The 22,680-nt window shown below is 42.1% G+C and overlaps 1 protein-coding gene and 1 long non-coding RNA gene across 3 annotated transcripts in view; one reads left to right on the forward strand and one right to left on the reverse strand.

Annotated features, from left to right (window-relative positions):
* Positions 1-19,105, reverse strand: part of LOC137383836 (uncharacterized) — a 73,318-nt gene extending 54,213 nt beyond the window's left edge. The window contains exons 1-2 of one of the 2 annotated variants that reach the window (XR_010977472.1): positions 18,940-19,105; positions 11,501-11,638 (exon numbers count right to left, since the gene is read on the reverse strand). This is a non-coding gene — a long non-coding RNA (uncharacterized lncRNA). Of the gene's footprint in view, positions 1-11,500; positions 11,639-18,931 lie in introns of both variants that reach the window. The other variant, XR_010977473.1, reaches the window with a different exon arrangement.
* The window catches only part of ppfia4 (PTPRF interacting protein alpha 4), a 907,198-nt gene that overhangs the window by 257,794 nt on the left and 626,724 nt on the right, over positions 1-22,680 (forward strand). The gene's annotated exons all lie outside the window — the stretch shown is intronic.

The raw sequence follows: 22,680 nt of genomic DNA on the forward strand, positions 1-22,680 counted from the left end.
ATTGACCATTAGACCTTACTTACCTTGCAGTTAAGACAACAGATTTTTAGTTTTGTATTCTGCATAATTGTATTTTCATGAATTACCCAGTAGGTTGTCTTAACTTTACCTTATTGGTTGCATGGTCTCCATTGATGATCAAAATCCCAGACAGGCTAAAAGGACTTGAAACAAATACATCATCAGGAGTGCTGAGAGACACCTCGGGAGATCTGTTAGCCTCTGGCGACCTTTATGAGGAGTCACTGGATACTGGGGAGGCACCAGTTAATTGGAAGCAGTCCATTTGGCATTCAAGTGAAACTGGCAAATCTGACACTGGCAACTCCAATATGTAAGATAATTATTCGATCTCAATGGGGTTATCTGTGCAAGAATAATCTCCTACATATCAGTCTACAGGGATTCAGAAGGAGATGATTCTATCTGACCAACCCCTCAATGATTGAGGAACAGATATACTAAGAGGACGATGCAAAATCCTACAACGTAGATTTCCGAAAGGCATTTGACAGTTACATACAGCAAAGTTATTAATGAAACTTCAAAGTAAGACAGACAGTGAAATTTGAAAAGTTAGCTCCGAAATTAAGGAATTAATTGGATAAAATATGTATGTGATCAGAACAATGGCAAAGTACTCATAGAGCTTAGGAAAACTAGAATGTTGTTGAAAAAGCTGAAAAAAACCTAAGGATCATTGACTTAACACTAAACAAGTGCAACTGGTGCAATGCAGCAATCAATGACAGCAAATAGGGGTGGTGGTGGTAGTGGTGGTGGTGGTGGGGGGGGGGGGGGGGTGTTAAACTATATAGACAATGAGTAGAATACAAGCCAGGATGTAGTGATCAAACTGCAGTGTTCTGGTTAGACCACATCTTGAATGGATGTTCTCGTGGCCAAGACACAAGGGAGACATTAGTTAGTATTAGTCTTTCTAATCATTACTAGGCTGAACTAAAATGGGGCTATTTGATTAATAGTTGTGGCTTAATAAAATCATCAAAATTTGCCAATCCCTGTTCTGCTTTTTAATCTTGGGTTAAAGTTATGGTCTAAATTCCAAGAAATAGTAGTTCATAGCTGATGAAAATTTTTTTAAAAATTGGATTGCCAACCAAAAGAGCTTTCATAGAATCATAGAGGTTTATGGCACAGAAGGCGGCCATTTGGCCCATTGTGTCTCCGCCAGCCCAAAAAAAAAGCTATCCAATCTAATCCCACTTTCCAGCTTGTCCATAGTCCTGTAGGTTATGGCACTTGAAGTGCATATCCAAGTTTTTATATAAATGTGATGAGGGTTTCTGCCTTTACCACCCTTTCAGGCAATGAGTTCCAGACCCCCATCACTCTCTGGGTGAAAATGTTTCTCAACTCCTCTCTCATCCCTCTTCCAATTACTTTGAATCTATGCCCCCTGGTTATTGACCTCCCTGCTAAGGGAAATAGGTTCTTTGTATGTACTCTGTCTAGGCTCCCCATTAATTTTGTACACCTCAATCAAATCTCCCCTCATTCTCCTCTATTCCAAAGAAAACAACCCTAGCCTATCCAATCTTTCTTTGTTACTAAAGTCCATTCCTAGCAGCATCTCATAAATCTCCTCTGTACCCCCTCTCGTGTGATGGGGTAACCAGAACTATGTGCAGTACTTAGCTGTGGTCTACCTAGTGTTCAGAAATTTGAGGTTTCAGAACAGCATACCAGATATGGGAGCAATATTCAAGTGTTGGATAGGACTTGGGCTTATAGCGAGTTTGTGGTAATTTGAAGGCTCTCTACAAAACCGTAACTGACCATTTTGTCCCTTGCTGATATCTGTTGTATTGTAAGAAGACGACTTCTGGGAATTGTTATTCTGACCAAAATATGCCGAGGAACCAGATAAATACACAATTATTTTAAGACTCGTAGGCAATGACACCGTGAGTTATACAAAGATGCTGTGCCACAATGTGCACAATGTACCTTTGCTAAAAACTGTCTGGTGTTTAATTCCTGGCTAAGAAGCAGGTGCTGCCTGAGTCTGCTCACCTAATGATCCTTACACTCACCAGTTCTAGTTAAATTTAATCACTAAACCCTCAATTAGGGTACCTGCAAGTTACAGAACGTATTAATCCTTGCTTGCTGAATCACAAAGGAAGGTATCAGATAATTAGTCATGCTGTATAAAACTGTTTATTGCACTGGCTGAAACTCATTAGAGAGTCAGGGATTGAACCTGGAGTCTTGCTGCTCTGTTTAGTTCCACACTAAACAGTTACCAACTGAACCATCGGACCGCCAAGATTGGTTCAGTGTTTTATTTATTTCATTGTGGATGCACATTGTGGCACAGCATCTTTGTATAACTCACGGTGTCATTGCCTACGAGTCTTAAAAAAATTGTGTATATATGTATTATCTCTTAAATAGTGGATCCAGGGGAATTTTATAAATGAATGAGATGTTCCTGCTTTCAATTTTTTTAGTGGAAGGCATAGATGGAGCTTGACCAGCAGGGGGTGCAAAGGTACAACAAGCAGTTAATGGTTTTCACTGAGAAAAGGTCAAATTATTCATCAGTTCTCTGTAAAATGTTGGAAAGGGAGTGTTACCTCCAAGTGTGTGCGCTGATGACTTTTTTAAATTGGAATTGTAAGTGGAAAAAATCTTTCACAGCTACCATATTTCTTGGACCCCCTGCCCTCCTCCCCCAAGTGCTTTCATGCTGAATCTCACATGGCAGCTCCTGCTGTCTGCACAATCTATTTACATTTTCTTTCCACATCACTTCTGGAATAAATTTTCTGCATGTTCCATAAAAGCCTTTCAGCACAAGACTGCAGCAAGAAGTCCTGGGGAAGAGCTGAAGTAAGCTTGTTGAAGGATCTCTTCAGTTCATGTGTGATTTTTGTTCAGGCTGCAGAATCTACAATAACAGCTTGCATTTATATAGCTCTTTGTCATGGCACTTCACGTCATATGACTAGCTACTTCATCAAATATTGACCTTGAGCTACATAAGGATGTCATAGAATCATATGATGGTTACAACACAGAAGGAGGCCATTCGGCCCATTGTGTCCATGCCAGCTCTCTTAGAGAGCAACTCGGCTAGTCCCAGTCCCCTGCCTTTTCCCTGTAGTCCTGCAAATCTGTTCTCCTCAGGTGCTTATCCAATTTCTTTTTGAAAGCCATGATTAAATCTGCCTCCACCACACTCTCAGGCAGTGCATTCCAGATCCTAACTACTCGCTGTGTTAAAAAAAAGGTTTTTCCTCATGTCACCTCTGGTGGTTCTTCCAATTACTGAAAATCAGTGTCCTCTGCTTCTTGACTCTTCTCTCACTGGGAGTTGTTTCTGCCTATCAACTGTCTAGACCCATCGTGATTTTGAACACCTCTATCAAATCTCTCAACCTTCTCAATGGAGAATAACTCCAGCTTCTCCAATTTAGTTTCATAACTGTTCCTCATCCCCAGAACCATTCTTGTAAACTGTTGTGAGGACAGGTGAGGAAAAGCTTGTTTAAAGAGATAGATTTTAAAGAGCTCCTTAAAGGGGAAAGGGGGAGGTTTGAGGAGGGATTTCCATAGGTTGGGGTCGAGATATCTAAAGGCTTGGCTGGTGATGATGGAGCAATTAAAGTTGGGAATACCCAACAGACCAGAATTAGAATAGTGCAGAGCTCTTGGATGAGTTGTTGAAGAATCACTCGGGGGCGTATTACCATCTTTTATCAAGTGATCTCTAGCCTGTTCAAGCTTATAGGGCCTGTCTATGAAGGCCTCTGTCATCAAATAGTCCGTCAACTTTCACTGCGGAGTCATACATGATAGAGGGAAGAGTTGCAGCAGAGCATGAATGATGAGATGCAAAATAGGGCTGGGATGAGCCCATTGCAGTCGAAATTATGTATACTGTGTGGTGCTGCAAAGTGGAGATTGGTGTAGATATATGATCCTCATCCAAATGGACTGACCCCATTTACACCAGTGTTTAGCCGTTGCACTGCAGAGGTTGCTCTGCTCTGCATGACTCCAGTGCATTTGCTTGTGTGAAATAGTTGATTGAAAACTCCACAGAGAAGCATTGCAACCACAAGGCTACTTTCATAAGAGATCAAATTTAAAAGAAGGAAGTTAACTTAAATAAAAGCAAAATACCGTGGATGCTGGAAACTTGAAACAAAAACAGAAAGGGCTGGAAACACCCAGCAGATCTGGCAGCAGCCGTGGAGAGAGAAGCAGAGTCAATGTTTCTGGTCAGTGACCTTTCATCAGAAGGAAATTAACTTGTCTTATGGGAACTGTAATTCCTTGTAATTAATTCTATGCTGTAGACAACAGCAGTGTTAGTACTTTCTCAGCATTAGCCTAAATTACTTAACCAGTAATTACTAATCACTTATTGTTTCCAGAAAGCTGTCCAAGTTTGTGAATTAATGCTTGTAGTTTGGAATGTTTTTCTGGAAAAATATTTCTGTAGTTTTTTAAAAGTTATTGTATTTGCAAAAGGGTTTTCACTTTTAACCAGTTAGAAATATAAATTGTTGCTGCAACATAAAAACTAATGGAACTTCTAAGGATAAAGCAGCTACATATTTCTTTGCGTCTATTGTATTTGCATTGTGAATTCAGCAGAGGGCACCAGAGACTGTTATGTGAGCTATTTTAAAATTATCAACTTTGTATAAACTCTTTGCCTTTCTCATGACATGTTGCTAATTCTTCTCCCTTTTATTTCTTGGCATGGGTGTGGGTAGCAAGTTTTTTTAAACCAAAGGGACTGTGTAGCATTTATTTTCTCAGCTAGTTTCCCATCTAATTTCTTTAAGTGTGGGAAAGCCACATTTAATGCCCATTGGTGGGCCTTTTCATTGAACCACTGCTGTCCTTGTGCCCAGGATGGTGGTTGGGGAATTCCAGGATTTTGACCCAGAGATGATGATGATCTGGAAGCTCTGTACCCAATCCTTTCAGACAGCTGGCATTCTAAATATTGGAGTTGTATTAACTTGCTGCTTTTCGAAATGCTATTCACCAGTAAACACCTCATTTTGAATTAAAACAGGTGCTGAATCAGTGATTAGTTATATTTTCCATTTCCGATGGAAAATGATGATTCAATGAAACCTATTCATTGTGCATCGCAAAAGATCAGCAGTAACTATAACCTTAACTTGATTTTCCCACTGCTATAAATTGTGGTGGTGTTGAAAGTGAAATCGATGACAACTGTTAGTCTTGAGTTCTCGTGCTCCTTCCTAATGATGCAGGCTGTGGAGTTATCTCTCACTGCATCATAGTATAAAGATGTAAAAGAAGGCTGAACTCTGCATACGTAAATGTTGTGACGTATGTGCTCAATGGTTTCCAGGTCATTTAAAAAAAAATCTGTTCAACACCTTGTTTTGTTTTGTACCATTTGATAGAGGATCCACAGCCTTTCCAAGTGCTTTAGATACAGAAACTCTAGTGTATAATAAGGGGTTGAGGAACAATGAGGCTGGCAGGTGCTGTGTGTTTCGCTCACCTCTTTCTATTTCCAGTAGTATAACAAGGTGATTTTGTGAGGAAGAGGATTAAAGTGCCAATGTGTACTGTAAATAGAACATTGATCCGTTTCCTTAACGTATCTGATTAACCAGGATTGTTATACTTCACCAGTGGTACTTGACTGAAGTATGAAGAGCTGGGGAAACAGTCAGTAGTTACATAGAATTTATAGCACAGAAATCGGTCCTTTGGCCCAACATGTCTATGCTACACGTAAGCCTCTTCCTGCCCTATTTCATCTAATCATGTCTGCATGTCCTTCTATTCCTTTTTCCCACAGACGCTTACTTAGCTTCCCTTTATTGACATTTATGTTATTTGCCCCAACCACACCTTTTGGCAGTAAGCTCCACATTCTAGCCACTTTCTGGGTAAAGAGACTTCGCCTGAATTCTTCATTGCTTTGTGATTTGGAGCAGGAGGGAGAGGGGGGCATAACACATGGCAGAATTTGGGTTGAGGCGTGAAGAGGGAGTGAGGGACATGCATTTCTTTCTCCACTCTTCCCACCCCCGCCCCCATAACACAAAGGGGTTTTGTGCATGACTTTGGAAGTTATTGAGTTGATTTTCTGAGAGATCGCTATTTACATCAGCAAATAACCAAACTGGCATGATGCTGATGACCTCTTGTTCATCTGCTGAAAACCAGAGATAATAGTATGAAGGCAGTGTCTACTGAAGTGAAACCAATATTGGAAAGGTATCAAAAGTATGGAGGAGTGATGACATTGATGCTTAGAGAATTAATACTCGGTTTTGAATGTTGCAGGTATACCTGGAAGCGTTACAGATTAAATGCTAATTTCATAGTAGTATAAAGCGTATATTCAATACAAGATGGATACAGAACTGGCTTGGTCATAGAAGACAGAGGGTAGCAGTGGAAGGGTGCTTTTCTGAATGGAGGGCTGTGACTAGTGGTGTTCCGCAGGGATCAGTGCTGGGACCTTTGCTGTTTGTAGTGTATATAAATGATTTGGAGGAAAATGTAGCTGGTCTGATTAGTAAGTTTGCGGACGACACAAAGGTTGGTGGAGTTGCGGATAGTGATGAGGATTGTCAGAGGATACAGCAGGATATAGATCGGTTGGAGACTTGGGCGGAAAAATGGCAGATGGAGTTTAATCCGGACAAATGTGAGGTAATGCATTTTGGAAGATCTAATACAGGTGGGAGGTATTCAGTAAATGGCAGAACCCTTAGGAGTATTGACAGGCAGAGAGATCTGGGCGTACAGGTCCACAGGTCACTGAAAGTGGCAACACATGTGGATAAGGCAGTCAAGAAGGCATACGGGATGCTTGCCTTCATCGGTCGGGACATAGAGTATAAAAATTGGCAAGTCATGCTGCAGCTGTACAGAACCTTAGTTAGGCCACACTTGGAATATTGCGTGCAATTCTGGTCGCCTCACTACCAGAAGGACGTGGAGGCTTTGGAGAGGGTACAGAAGAGGTTTATCAGGATGTTGCCTGGTCTGGAGGGCATTGGCTATGAGGAGAGGCTGGATAAACTAGGATTGTTTTCACTGGAACGACTGAGGTGGAGGGGCGACATGATAGAGGTTTACAAAGTTATGAGTGGCATGGACAGAGTGGATAGTCAGAAGCTTTTTCCCAGGGTGGAAGAGTCAGTTACTAGGGGTCATAGATTTAAGGTGCGAGGGGCAAAGTTTAGAGGGGATTTGCGAGGCAAGTTCTTTACACAGAGGGTGGTGAGTGCCTGGAACTTGCTGCCGGGGGAAGTGATGGAAGCAGGTACGATAGCGACGTTTAAGAGGCATCTTGACAAATACATGAATAGGATGGGAATAGAGGGATATGGTCCCCGGAAGCGCAGAAGGTTTTAGTTTAGACAGGCATCAAGATTGGCGCTGGCTTGGAGGGCCGAATGGCCTGTTGCTGTGCTGTACTGTTCTTTGTTCTTTGTTTATACCATTTGAATGAGAGGCCTTTCACATTATGGTAAACTCTCCTCTCCATAACACCAGAGCTTTTCAAGGGCAATGGACACATACATAGACACACAGAGGTAGACATAGAAAGATAGACACACACTGGTGCATCTAACTCCTGAATATGGTGATGTAATTTGGTGGGGGGGAATGTATTATTTTGGAATCCATTATTAGGATTACCTATTCTTTTTAGGCTAGTATACTATTTTAGACTTTACTCTCTTTGGGCATGTTTTTCCTTTCCTTATCACAAGAACACACAAACATAGTAGATCCATTACTGAAAAGAGGTTTTCATGTGGAGGAACATCTCTTAAGTTGAAGGTAGTTGCTATCCAGGCAGAAAATATCATGTTCACCATCAGGAATTAAGTGAATAAGACCCTATTTGCATTTAGAGCATGTGCCGATTAGCCCCAAAAACGGTTTTTAATTCATAATCTCAGTGGCCCAGATTTTACAGCCGGGGCAAATGAACAGCGACCGTTCATTACACTTACACTTGGCCACAGACCTCCTATGGAGTTTTGTACACAAACTTGCAGTAAGGAGAAAGCCATTTTGGTGCAGTGTTCTCTACATGGGATCTGGGACCCTCTGTGAAGAGGGTAAGAAACTCCTTAACCAATCAGATTGACATATCCTTACTGAGGCATTCAGAATCTGAAACAGGAAGTGTGAGTTGGAATAGTTAACTTAATGCCAAATCTGGTACAGAAAGCAAAATAGAGGGAAAGAAAGATGGGTTAGAGACAGATGAAAGAAGCAGAAAGACAAAGTAAAAAAAAATTCCAACAGTGATTAAAATCCGAAAGAATGGAACACCACACTTGCTTTCACACTGAGGATATCCTCCATCGTGTTGTGTGGCATACCACCATGATAAATGGGATTCATATCAGATCTAGCAGTTCAAAGCGGCCAGCAGCAGCAGCAGAACTGCACTCCACCACAATCTGTAACCTCGTGGCCTGGCGTGCCCCTCCCTCTGCCATTACTGTCAAGCCAAGGGACCAACCCTGCGTCACTGAGGAGTGTAGGAGAGCATGGCAGGAGCATGACCAGGCATAGCTAAAAATGAGGTGCCAACCTAGTGAAGCTACAACACAGGGCTACAAACATGCTAAACTGCAGAAGCAGCATCCTATAGACAGCTAAGTGATACTACAACCAACGAATCTGGTCAAATTTCTGAAGTCCTGCCACATCCAGTCATATATGGTGGTGGACAATTAAACAACTAACTGAAGGAGGAGGCTCTACGAATGTCCCCATCCTGAATGATGGCGGAGCCCAGCAAGGCAACCATCTTCAGCTTTGTGCCAAGTGGATGATGGGTCTCGGCCTCCTGCTGAGATCCCCCAGCATCACAGATGCCAGTCTTCAGCCAATTGGATTCACTTCTCGTGATATCAAGAAACAGATGAAGGCACTGGATACAAAAAAAGTTATGGTCCTGATAACATCCTGGCTACAGTACTGAAAACATGTGCTCCGGAGCTAGCTCCATCCCTAGCCAAGCTGTTCCAACACAGATACAACACCAGCAACTACTCAACAATGTGGAAAAGTGCCCAGGCCTGTCCTGTCCACAAATAGCAGAACAAATCTAATCTGACCAATTACTGCCCCATCATCTACTCTCAATCAGCAGCAAAGTGATGGAGGGTGTTGACAGTGCTATCAAGCAACACTTACTCAGCAATAACCTGTTCACTGATGTTCAGTTTGGGCTCTGCCAGGGCCACCTGGTTGCAGACCTTGATACAGCCTTGGCCTAAACATGGGGCGGCGCAGTGGTTAGCATTGCAGCCTCACAGCTCCAGCGACCCGGGTTCAATTCTGGGTACTGCCTGTGTGGAGTTTGCAAGTTCTCCCTGTGTCTGCGTGGGTTTCCTCCGGGTGCTCCGGTTTCAACCCACATGTCAAAGACTTGCAGGTTGACAGGTAAATTGGCCATTATAAATTGCCCCTAGTATAGGTAGGTGGTAGGGAAATATAGGGACAGGTGGGGATGTGGTAGGAATATGGAATTAGTGTAGGATTAGTATAAATGGGTGGTTGATGGTCGGCACAGACTCGGTGGGCCGGAGGGCCTGTTTCAGTGCTGTATCTCTAAATAAATAAAATTTTTAAAAAAAGAGCTGAACTCAAGAGGTGAGAGTGACTGCTCCTGACATTAAGGCAGCATTTGACCAAGTGTGGCATCAAGGAACCCTAGCAAAATTGAAGTCAATGGGAATCGGGGGTGGTGGTTGTGGGGGGCGGAATTCTCCACTGGTTGGAGTCAACCTAGTACTAAGGAAGATGGTTGTGGTTGTTGGAGGCCAGTAATCGCAGCCCCAGGGCATCGTTGCAGGAGTTCCTCAGGGTAGTGACCTAGGTGCAGCCATCTACAGCTGCTTCATCAATGACCTTCCCTCCATCACAAGGTCAGAAGTGGGGATGCTTGCTGATTGCACAGTGTTCAGAAGCATTTGCAGCTCCTCAGATAATGAAATAATCCGTGCCTACACGCAGCATGACCTAGACAACATTTTGGCTTGGACTGTTGAGTAGCAAGTAACATTGTCACCACACAAGTGCCAGACAATAACCACTGTTAAGACTGAGGTGGGAGGAGTGCACTGTCTTTTCTAGTTACACTTCTGCACAGGTCACAACATATATTTAAATGTTTACCCAGTTACCAATGCGGTCAATCATATACTCTACTCTTTATCCCTGAATAAAATACACCAACCAGGTTTATTTTATTAAACAACAAAATTATCAGTTTATTATCAAACAAGACTTATCCAGTAATGAAGCAAAGCATTAATACACAGATTGAAATACGGAAGTTCCTTTTTTAAGTTCCCCACACAGAAATTCTCTCTGCATAGGTCTGTTACAAAAAAAGACAAAAGAAAAAGAATACTTTGGCCAAATACTTGCTAATTCTTGAAGCAAAAAAGAAAAGATATGGAAGGAACTTTGTTGTCCCTGTTGGTCTGGCATTCGGGTATACGGAGACGGGTCACTGGGATCTTTTCAGAAGCAATTCGTTCTGGAGATGTCAAGGAATCGTCTGGTAGGCTTTCCAGGCAGGACATGTGGCGTCAGGAGCTTCAGCCAACACAGAATCACAGAATTGTTACAGTGCAGAAGGAGGCCACTCGGCCCATTGTGTCTGCACCAGCTCCCTAAAAGAACAGTTCACTCAGTTCCATTCCCCTGCCTTCTAACCGTAGCCCTGCGCATTCTTCTTTTTCGTATAACAGTCCAGTTTCCTTTTGAATGCGTCAATTGAACCTGCCTCCACCACACTCTGAGGGAGAGCATTCCAGACCTTAATCATTCTCTGCGTGAAAAAGTTTTTCCTCATGTCACTTTTGCTTCTCTTAACAAATACTTCAAATCTATGCCCTCTCGTTCTTGATTCTTTCATGAGTGGGAACAGTTTCTCTCTATCTACTCTGTCCAGACCCCTCGTGATTTTGAATAACTTTATCAAATCACCTCTCAGCCTTCTCTTCTCCAAGGAAAACAGTCCTAACCTCTCCAATCTATCTTCATAACTGAGGTTCCTCATCCCTGGAACCATTCTCGTGAATCTTTTCTGTAGTCTCTCCAATGCCCTCACGTCTTTCCTAAAGTGCGGAACCAAGAACTAGACGCAGTACTCCAGCTTAGGACGAACTAGTGTCTTATACAAGTTCAACATAGCTTCCTTGCTCTTGTACTCTATGCCCCCATTAATAAAGCCCACGATAAATAATTAATAATTAATAAACACACTCTTGAACCGCAGGGTTTTCCCAAAGCCAGGAGGAAAGAGAAGCTGACACACTGGCCTTCTCAGGGTCTCTTAGAGAGGTGCAGGCAAAATGAGCTGGGGTTTCTTTTTCCTTGGCAGGCAAAACACCAACTGTCTTCAAAACAGTTCATACCCCAACTGAACCAAAACAATATCTCAGAAGCGAAACCACAAACAGAAAGTCAACCTCCTCACCTCCATAAACCTTGACATGTGGCTTCTCTGTAAACATCTTCCCCACGTCACCAAGGTTTCTCTTGTTTACTGAGCTTAAAGTACACGATTTCCAGCAAAAGTTGTTTTCAAGCAACACCTCGTGTCCTTTCAGTGAACCTTGTTAAAAAAAAACACATCCATGGAATCTTTTCAGTTTTAAAACACAAGTCCTCAAAAATGCTTAACAAAAATAGAAGCACTTTCATACCACCACCACCAAGCGAGCATCTAACCATCTCTCCTTGACATTCAATGGCATTATCATCGAGGAAACCCTTATCATCAACATCCTGGAGGGGTGGGGGGGGGGGGTTGGTTCCCATTGACCAGAAAGTTAACTGGACCAGGCATATTGTTATGGACAGGTGGTAAGAGCTGTGCATGGGTTCCACTGTTCACCTGCCAACTGACTGCAATTGTGTTTTGTTTAAAATGATGAGGTAGTCCCCGACAGAGAATGACAGGTTTTCTTGTCGGTTTAAAAGATAAGATTAACTGTTTATTGAACAATCTTCATTCCTAAAATGTTTGCGACACCACTCACGCACGCATTCATTCTCACATGCACTCTCAAAAGAAGATAGATGGACGGTAAAGGGTAAGAGTTCAGGGTGTGGTACGTGTTTGAGAGAGGGCAAACAGTTAGCAGGAGGATAATTGAGAGGGGTAGAGGACGTGAGAGACTTTGGAGTGCATGTCTACAGGTCCCTGAAGATGGCAGGACAGGTAGATAAAGTGCTGAAGAAGGCATATGGAATTCTTTCCTTTATTGGCTGAGGTATAGAATACAAAAGCAGGGATGTAATGCTGGCACTATATAAAATGCTAATTAAGCCACAGCGAGAGTATTGCATATAGGTATGGTCATCACATCATAGGAAGGACATAATTACTCTGGAGAGAGTACAGAGGAGATTTATAAGAGTGTTGCCAGGGCTGGGAAATTGCAGCCATGAGGAAAGATTGGATAGGCTAGGGTTGTTTTCCAGAGAACAGAGAAGGCTGAGGGGTGACTTAATTGAGGTGCACAAAATTATGAGGGGTCTAGATAGCGTAGACAGGAAGGACCTGTTTCCCCTAGTGGAGAGGTCAATTACCAGGGGGTATAGATTTAAGATGATTGGTAGAAGGATTAGATGGGACATGAGGAAAAACTTTTTCACCTGGAGGGTGGTGGGTGTCTGGAATTCGTTGGCCGGATCGGTGGCGAAGACAGAAACCGTCAACTCATTTAAAAGGTAGCTGGACGTGCACTTGATGTTCTGTAACCTGCAAGGCTATGGACCAGGTGCTAGGGGAAGGTGCTAGAAGGTGGGATTAGAATGGAAGGCTAGTTTTTTCAGCCTGTGCAGACGCGATGAGCTGAATGGCCTCTTTCTGTGCCATAACTTTTCTATGGTTTATGGTAAACCTATTGAACCTTTAAAGTAGGACCGTCTCTTTTAAAGGTGCTAGCCTGGGTTGTTTGTAGTCTTGAACTTGTTGAGGTGTTGTAGATTTCTGGTGGTTAAGATTTCAGACTGGAGGTGGTGGTCACTTTCAGTTCTCTGCTGCACTAAGTTGAACTGTAGAATTAACAGCAGACCGCCTTCTTGTTTAGGCTGGATCTTTCCACAGCCCCTGGTTGGATTACCTTCTGTGAGGTTGCTGTGATATTCCCCTCTCTCCAGAGGGTTACCTTTTAAGGTCACATATCATCATATTAGCATTTCTGTTATTTGACACATGGTCTTCTCCCCTGATGTGAGTACCAGTGGATCAGGATGTGGAATCCATGGCTAGGATTAATGTTTGACTGGGTGCTATTCTATTGTGATTTGACCAGTAGTTGGTGCTGAAGGACTAGAAATCTGCTGAGAATTTATTTAAATATAAGAGAGTGGCTTCACACCTTCTTTGTCTCAGAAGAAAGCCATTTAATTCTGCAATGTCTCTTGATGGTTCCAGCATGGGTGTAGTTGACACATCTTAGTCTGGAATGTATTCTTTTGTCCTTTTGAGACAGTTTGACTACACAGGCCAGATCCCCTGACCTTTGGTGGCCGTCTTGCAGCACATTGTCCACTTTATTAAAGGAGAAGTCAATTTCAAAGAGTCCACATTAAATAAAGTTTATATCTTAAAAGTAGGAAAATGATGGGTCTTTATTAGGCATGACAGTATAAACACTGTGGCTACAAGAGCAGGTCAAAGGCTGTGAATTCTGTGATGAGTAAATCACCTCCTGACTCCCCAAAGCCTGTCCACCATATACAAGATACAAGTCAGGAATGTGATAAAATACTTCCCAACTGCCTGGATGAATGCAGCTCCAACACTCAAGAAGCTCAACACCATCCAGGACAAAGCATCCTGTTTGATCAGCATCCCATCCACCACCTTAAACATTCACTCCCTCCACCACCAGCGCACAGTGGCAGCAGTGTATACCATCTACAAGATGCACAGCATCTCACTAAGGCTCCTTCAGTCTTCCAAACCTGCACCTCGAAGGACAAGGGCAGCAGATGCATGGGAACACCAGCACTTGCAAGCTCCCCTCCAAGCCACACTCTATCCTGACTTGATATCTATACCACCATTCCTTCACTGTGGCTGGGTCAAAATCCTGGAAGACTCTCTAACAGCACTGTCGATGTACCTAACACCGCATGAACTGCAGCGGATCAAGAAGCTGGCTCACCACCATCTTCTCAAGGGCAATTGGGGATGGACAATAAATGCTGGTCTTGCCAGCAATGCTTTCATTGCATGAACGTATAAAAACAACTTTTAAATTAATTTTCAGTGCCAGAGAACACTCAGACTAATCACTTGTTAAAAAATTTATTACACTGGAATGGCCAAGTCCTAATTTTTTGTCATGTGATCTGCGCGTATATATCATGTAAGTACCACAACGTCATGCCAATCCATGTGTTCCAGTTTCAGCTTTCTCGGTGACATGACAAGGCTTCTGGAGGTGCAGGACAGCTCAGTCAGCAACTTCCTTATTTCTGCGTTCAACTGTGTATGTGCGATTGGCTGAAGTTGCTGTCCGATTTACATTTGATTAATGATGAGCTTTGATAGGCTTCTCGTTACTTTCACCACAACATTCAAGCCAAGATGTCTGTTATCTTTTTCCTTTTTTCACCTGTTTGTGATTTGACCAGTAGTTGGCACTGGAAGACTAGAAATCTGCTGAGAGTTTATTTAAATATAAGAGAGTGGCTCCATTATAATTAACTGTTAAACCTAAAAAGCAGCTGGAGCTCAACATGCTATTTACTGGATGTCACACTGGACTGGTGCCCTAGTCAAAACCTCTTCATTAGCTGGAAGATATTGAGGGAAGCTGATAATCCAGGTCAGACTATGGAGGTTATTTTTGATATCATATTGAGTGTTTCAGAATTAGGCATCACTACACTGCAGCTTTAAATAAATTGACGTAATGAAACATTTTGCTTTGTGACATGTGGAACTGGTTGCGGTGTTTATGTGAATCTCTTGCAGCTCCTCTCTGTTGTATAGATAGCACGGATGGTGGTTGGCTAGTCACCACAACTTAGTTCACCCATACTGATGTGCCTTCTGCTTTTCACCCATCTCCACCTCCAGCAAGCAATTGTAGCAATTTCCCCGACATGGTCCTGCCTAGACTTCCGTTCCACACACTGTTCGTTATTGCATAAAAAAGAACTTCCCAATACGAACATATGAATTAGGAGCAGGAGTAGGCTACTAGTGCAGATTTGTGCTAATTTGAAGCTGCGGCTCCCTGTCTAACTCTTAGAATTTGGATTTATGTTTGATTCATTTTTTCTGTATCCTTTACAATCTTAAGCTGCATAATGTAGCTTTCAGTCACCCATTTTCCCCAGTCTTTATTTATAGTGCAGTTCTCTGATGGTAAAATCAGTCCAGTGACCCTTTGCACCTGTTCCCAAGGCTTGAATGTCATCTTGTGTATTGCTAATTGGGACTTGGGCACTGTATTTAAGGGGTGGTCTGACCAGAGTCTTGTTAAAATTTAAGGATTATTTCTTTTGACTTGTATTTCACTGATTTCATTTCCTAGTGCTGCATTTTCTCTATGTTGAGTTGCAATTATGGGACATGCTGAATGTCAGGTCCAGTGATTTCTCCTTTAAACTTCACCTGAGCTGTTTCAACACCATTTTTGGAGTACTTGGATTAGCATTGTTTCTTATCTGCAGTACTATCACTTAGGTATCCTTATTAAAGTTCATTTGATGCTGTTTTGTGCATTTTGTTGGACTCCTGTGACCAGAAACATTAGGGATCCCAAACTAATCATTGAGTCACTTCATTCAGCACTCTTCCCCCACCCCGCCCCCTCAACATCACTGTCCTGGCAAGTATCCATTGCTTCCTCACCTGCATCTAATTACTTCCTTATTCCCAGGTGACTTCCCTTGTGCTTTAAGCTCAAGTGGTGGCCTTTGGTGTGGAACTTCATGGAAGGTGTTTTCAACTGTGGGGACACTGTCAGCTTTCCTCAGTCACTTACTCAGAAGAAGTCATGGAGGACTATGGGGAAAGAGCAGGGGAGTGGGACTAATTGGATAGCTCTTTCAAAGATCAGTACAGGCACGATGGGTTGATTGGCCTCTTTCTGTGCTATGTCATTCTGATTCTTGATTCTCCCCCTGTGAACTTGTTCAAAGTCTCTACCACTTCCTTGTTTCCCATTTTTAATGCCCCAGTCTTAACCTTTAAGGGACCAATTTTTACTTTGGCTACTCTCCCTTTTTATATACCTGTAGAAGCTCTAACTGTTTGTTTTTAGATTTCTTGCTAGCTTACTCTCATTCAATTTTCTCCCTTTTTTTAACGAACATACGAACTATGAGCAGGAGTAGGCCCTTTGAGCCTGATCCACCATTCAACAAGATCATGGCTGATCTGATTGAAACCTCAACTCCACATTACCGCGTACCCCCAATAACCTTTCACCCCCTTGAATATCAAGAATCTATCTACCTCTGCCTTAAAAATATTCAAAGACTCTGTTTCCACTGCCTTTTAAGGAAGAGAGTTCCAGAGACTCACGACCCTCTGAGAGAAAACATTTCTCCTCATCTCTGTCTCAAATGGGCGACGCCTTATTTTTAAATAGTGACCCCTGGTTCTAGATTCTCCCACAAGAGGAAACATCCTTTCCACATCCACCCTGTCCCTTCAGGATCTTATATGTTTCGATCAAGTCGCCTCTTATTCTTCTAAACTAGCCTGTCCAACCTTTCTTCATATGACAACCTGGCCATTCCAGGTATTAGTCTAGTAAACCTTCACTGAACTGCTTCCAATGCATTTACGTCCTTCCTTAAATAAGGAGACCAATACTGTACACAGTACTCCAGATGTGGTCTCACCAATGCCTACTGAAGCATTATCCCCCTACTTTGGTATTCAGTTCCCCTCACAATAAATGATAACATTCTATTAGCTTTCCTAATTACGTGCTGAACCTGCATACTAACGTTGCGCGATTCATGGACAAGGACACCCAGATTCCTCTGCATCTCAGAGCTCTGCAATCGCTCACCATTTAGATAATATGCTTCTTTTTAATTCTTCCTGCCAAAATGGACAATTTCACATTTTCCCATATTGTACTCCATTTGCCAGATCTTTGCCCACTCACTTAACCTATCTATATCCCTTTGTAGCCTCCTTATGTCCTCTTCACAACTTACTTTCTGACCTATCTTTGTGCCATCAGCAAATTTAGCAACCATACCTTCGGTCCCTTCATCCAAGTCATTTATATAAATGTAAAAAGTTGAGGCCCCAGCACTGATCCCTGTGGCACACCACTTGGTACATCTTGCCAACCAGAAAATAACCCATTTATGTCTACTATCTGTTTCATGTTAGCTAGCCAATCTTCAATCCATGCCAATATGTTACCCCTTACACTATGAGCTTTTATTTATTTTGAGTCATCCTTTGCTGGTTTCTAAAATCTTCCCACTCTTCTGGCCTCCCACTAATCTTCACAGCATTGTACACCTTTTCTTTCAATTTAATCCCATCCTTCCTTAGTTAGCTAAAGATGGTGCATCCTTCTCATAAGCCTTTCTTAATGATATATATCTTTGTTGAGAGTTACGAAATATCTCCTTAAATGTCTGCCACTGCTTATCTCCCGTGTTACTTTTTAACCTATTTTCACTGTAGCCAACTCTGTCTTCATACCCTTGTGATTGCCCTTTATTTAAATTTAAGACACTAGTTTCAGACCCATGTTTCTCACCCTCAAACTGTGAAATTCAGCATGTTATGATCACTCTTGCCTGAAGAATCCTTTACCTTGAGATCAATCAATCATGTCTCCTTACACACTAGCAGGTCTAAAATAGCCTCTTCCCTAGTTGGTTCCAGTACGTATTCTAAGAAACTGTCCCAATTACGCTCTATGAACCCATCCTCAAGGCTACCTTTGGCAATTTGATTTGTCTAATCAGTATGAAGACTAAAATCTCCCATGAATATTGCAATACCTTTCTTACAAGCCTCCATTATTTCATGATTTATACTTTGTCCTACATTGACTTCTTTCCAGAAGGCATTTGAAAAGGTGTCACCTCAAAGGTTATTGCAGAAAATAAAAGCGTAGGGGGTAATATATTGGCATGGATAGAAGATTGGCTAGCTAACAGGAAACAGAGAGTAGACATAAATGGGCAGGCAACACAGCCTTTGGGAATCACGCTGTCAACTGCACAGAATAGTATCTATCCCCCTAACAATACTGACGACTACTACTCCTTCAACATTCCTTTTAGCTCCTCCCACTTGAATGGCCCCCTGTGCCACAGTGCTGTGGTCAGTTTGCTCATCCTCCCTGCAGCCCCCTGCTCTCGTCCACAAAGGCTGCAAGAACCTCAAACCTGTTGGACAAGTGCAACGACTATGGCTTCTCCAGAGCTACCTTCTGGATCCCCACACCTGCCTCACTTGTAGTCACACCCTCCTGTCCCTGACCACAGACCAAATCTGAAGTATAAGGGGTGTGGCTGCCTCCTGGAACAAAGTGTCCAGGTAATGTTCTCCTTCCCTGATGCATTGCAGTGTCTGAAGCTCAGACTCCTGCTCACCAACTCAGCAAAAGTTCCTCGAGATGCAGACACTTACTGCAGATGTGGCTGCAGTGGATCACACTGGTGTCCACCAGCTCCCACATGCTACAACTGCAACACTTCACCTGGCCTGTTTAACTAATTAAGATTTCAAGTTTAGAAAGGTCACTCAATAATAATTTGTAGTTATATTAAGTTGTTTAACTAGTTAAGTTATAAATTTAATACCCTACTTATAACTCCTTAGCATGAGTTCAAACTACCGCCACAGTTTAGAGAAAATAAAAGAAACCTTAAAAGTCACCAACCAATCACCTACCTGCTTACCTAATTAATGCCTCTGGACTTCAGTTGTCAAGTCTCACTATGTCCCGCTCCCTCTCTTGGACCACTCTGTGTTCTGTAAAATAATAGAACAGCGCCTGTTCCCTCACTGCGCCAAATTCCCATAGTCACCTATTTTCTGACTTTAGCACTCTTTCAAAGCAGGACTCTGTCAACCTGGACTTTGTGCATTAGCAGAAACCTCCTGTATTTACACTAGCAAAAATTCCTGACTCAGCTCCTGCTGACTAGTTAGAACTGGTTACTAATTAACTCTGCAGCTGCTACTAGCAGCCAGCTTATTTAACACTGAAATAAATTACCAGTTATGGTTAAATTTAAGCTTAATGCTAAGTGCAAAACTTGACTAGGTTTTAGAATGAAATCAAACCTTAAAACTCTTAAAATTCCCACACTCACCAAATTCTTGACTTCAGCACTCTGTCGAAACAGACTCCGTCGAGCTGGACTTGGTGCTTCTAAGGTTATATTGTCGTTCTTTTGAAAATGGCTGCCACATTAACTTGTTTACGATCTGGGAGGAACTCCCCAATTTGTAATTCTTAATGCTGATAAGTTTGTAGTTTGGACTTGGCATTGTGCAAGATGTTAAGAGTTCCACTGCTCAGTGGTGCCAGACTCCAGAAATATTAAATGGATTAAAATGTAAAGAAAGTTAGTTTCCAAGGGGTAATCTATAATGGCACAGTTCATTGGGAATGAAGCATTTGATGTGACAGAATAGGTTGGAGTAGATTCCCTTGGCCCACTTGGCAAATTCTTTGTCTTCAGTAGGTCATTGCAGGGAGGCAGTGAGCAAAGGCAAAGGATGTATCAGCTGGGCTGGGAAAATGCCAGTTTAAGTTGTCTATGTGTTTAGCTTAGAAAGAGCACTTTCGCCTCTGTCAGAAGCTTGTCACCTCAAGAAATATTCCAGCGACATGCACCTAGTCCAGGCTGATGCGCAAGGACACGCTACGGAGGGAGTACTGCATTGTCGAAGGTGCCGCCTTTTGGATGAGATATTAAACCAAGTCCCTGTCCATGCCTTAGGTGGATATAAAAAGATCCCATGGTTATCTTTGAAAAGAGTTCTCCTGATGTCCTGGCCAAGCAATACTGCCAAAATAGATGATCTGGTTATTCATATTGCTGTTTGTGGAAGCTTGCTGTAAGCAAATTGGCTGCTGCTTTTGCCTACATAACAATGATTACTCTTCAGAAGTACTTTATTTATTGTGAAGCACAGTAGGACGTCTTGAGGAAATGAAAGCTGCTAATAAAAGCAAGTTTATTTCTTTAGTTATTAAAAGCCAATAGGGAAATTAGGGAATGGTTAAACCAGATATCTGATATTCAATTAAATGTACTTCGTGTGCCCATTAAACACTTTCTGACTTTGGCTGCAGCTATTTTTCTTGGCAACGTTTAACAGTATTATGAGAAAATTCAGTCTAATCACTGCAGGTTTAATGGTCTCCAGCCTAATCTCAGCAAAAAACAGTCTTGTAATGGTTGTACACTGTGGGGAAATGAGCAGTGTGATATAATCACACTGTTCCTATCTGTGTAATTGTTATGTCCAGGTGAGAAAGGTGTCTTGGGGTCCCTTTTAGCCTTCACCTGGTCGTATTGTAGCAGGATTTTTTTTTAAACACACAGTGTTTTGAGCCCCCCCTTGGTGAATCCTTGTTCACCACTTTCCAATTATAATGCAAAGAAATGAGCATAAACAGGCTTTCTTCAGTTTAAAGAAGAAAAGGGAAATTTATTAAACCTTGAACTTAAACTCTACTTCAGTTAATGCCTCCGGATACATGCCACGCCCATGCAAATAGAGACAGAAAACAGCAGAAGAAAAAATAGAGAGGTTTAAGGCAATATCAGAAGAGCTTCCTGTTACTGTGCTTCGAGCTCACTGTAGTCCTTTTGCAGGTAGTCTTGCTTTCCGTTGGGCCCAGCATTCTTCTTAAACCTTGTTCACTGTAGGAGACTTTTCTGTCTTGGGGTTCATATGTCCTCAGTGGTTTCCGCAGCTGGTGAGAGTGAGATGAGAGCAGACAGGAGAGAGATGTTCTCAGCCCAGGAGCAAACAGCTTTCTGAGTTTTAAAACTCTGTGGCAAGTTCAAATTCAAAAAACTCCAACCGCCAGTTAGTCATGTGACTAAACTGGTCTGACCAGGTCTTCTGTGTATTGAGGAAGCAGGGACTGGGACCTTTGTTCCAACACTGTTTGCCAGTATGCAGAAAAGGCCTTTCCAGCGAGGGGCCTGGCAATTCCTTTTCTTCCCAGCAGCAATTTTAAGTTTTAATATTCATGTAGTGAAATAATGTGTGACTCATTCTTAGCAGGTGGGGGTCTGCATGATAATAATGATTAATTAAAGCCAAATAATTCTTTCTTGTCCAAGCTTTGAAGGCATCAGTTCAAAGCTTCAACCCGTTGTCATTTGGTTTTGATGGCTAAATATAGCAAGTGCTGAACTGATGAGGGAAGGAGGAGAACCTTCAAATGAATCTGTGCTAAGACTTTACTTTATAATCTGGGTAGCTGTGCCAAGTTCTAGAGATGATGGAGGAAGTAAAAAACTAATTTTGAGTATTTAAAATTTGGTCCTCTAACTTGTTGGGTAAATGTGGCCTCCAAGGACAGATGGGGACTTAGAAGAAATTCTGTCTTCTCTGGCCATAAAGATCACAGGAGTGGTAACCTTCATTAAGAGTCTCATGTATGGCTCAGTATTTAGTGCCCTCGTTTCTGAGTAGAAAATTCTGGGAAATTCCAGTCCACAGTCTAGAGCGCAAAATCAAGGCAGACACTTTAGTGCTGTGCTGCACTGTTAGAAGTGAAACATTAAACTGAGGGCTTTGGGCATCCTGAGGTCTTAAGGACTTGTTTTCATGCCTTTCCTTGCACAACACCAGAGTCAGCAATGGTATGCAAATGCACTTTATCATCTTGACATAATTAAGGTTTTTTTTTTAAATGATTTAAAATATAGGTTTAACTATTCTGTATTTAGGAATTTTTTTTTGAACTGCAGTAGCCTAGGCTTCTCTGCAGGGTGTGCTGTAGAGGTTCCCTTGCTATATCTCACTTGCAATCATGAATTGATGAGAAAGTTCACTTTCATGCTGTTAGTTTCGCTGTTAGTCTTGAAAAGGTTCTGAGGTGTAACTGGGTTTTTAACACCGCACTAACTTCACATTTGCTGTTGAACACCCTCCCTGGCTCTGAAAAGCTAATTTTATATTTATGGAATGTTAAATTTATCCACAAAGATAAATTCACGTGTTTAAAATCATATTTTTTCTTTAAAAATCTGCTTATCTTTATTTTAGCTTTTATCTAAATACAGCATGCATTTATTTCGCTATCTGAAAATTTAAATTAAAAGTGAAGGATTTTAAGTGCTTTTAACTTCCTGGTTTGCATTGTGTGAATACTTCAATTCGATTCATTGTCTACCTACTTGCTGACATCACTGCTGCTGACATCTCTTTGACTTGGCACAGGATTTAAACTGCCGAGGGGAAAGGGGTGGGGGGGGAAGGGGAAATTCCCGTCACAGAGATCACTAGATCTTTGTGGATGGCTTTCTTTGAGGTCAGTGGCGAGCACCTTTGCTTCAGTGCTGATCACAAAATTCAGGCCCTTGTCTTAGTAATGGTGAGCAGGAAACTACTAGATTGTCATTAAAAAACCCCTCTGGTTCACTGATGTTCTTTAGGGAAGGGGATCT

Source organism: Heterodontus francisci, chromosome 25, assembly GCF_036365525.1.
Source record: "Heterodontus francisci isolate sHetFra1 chromosome 25, sHetFra1.hap1, whole genome shotgun sequence".
Classification (NCBI taxonomy): Eukaryota; Metazoa; Chordata; class Chondrichthyes; order Heterodontiformes; family Heterodontidae; genus Heterodontus; species Heterodontus francisci.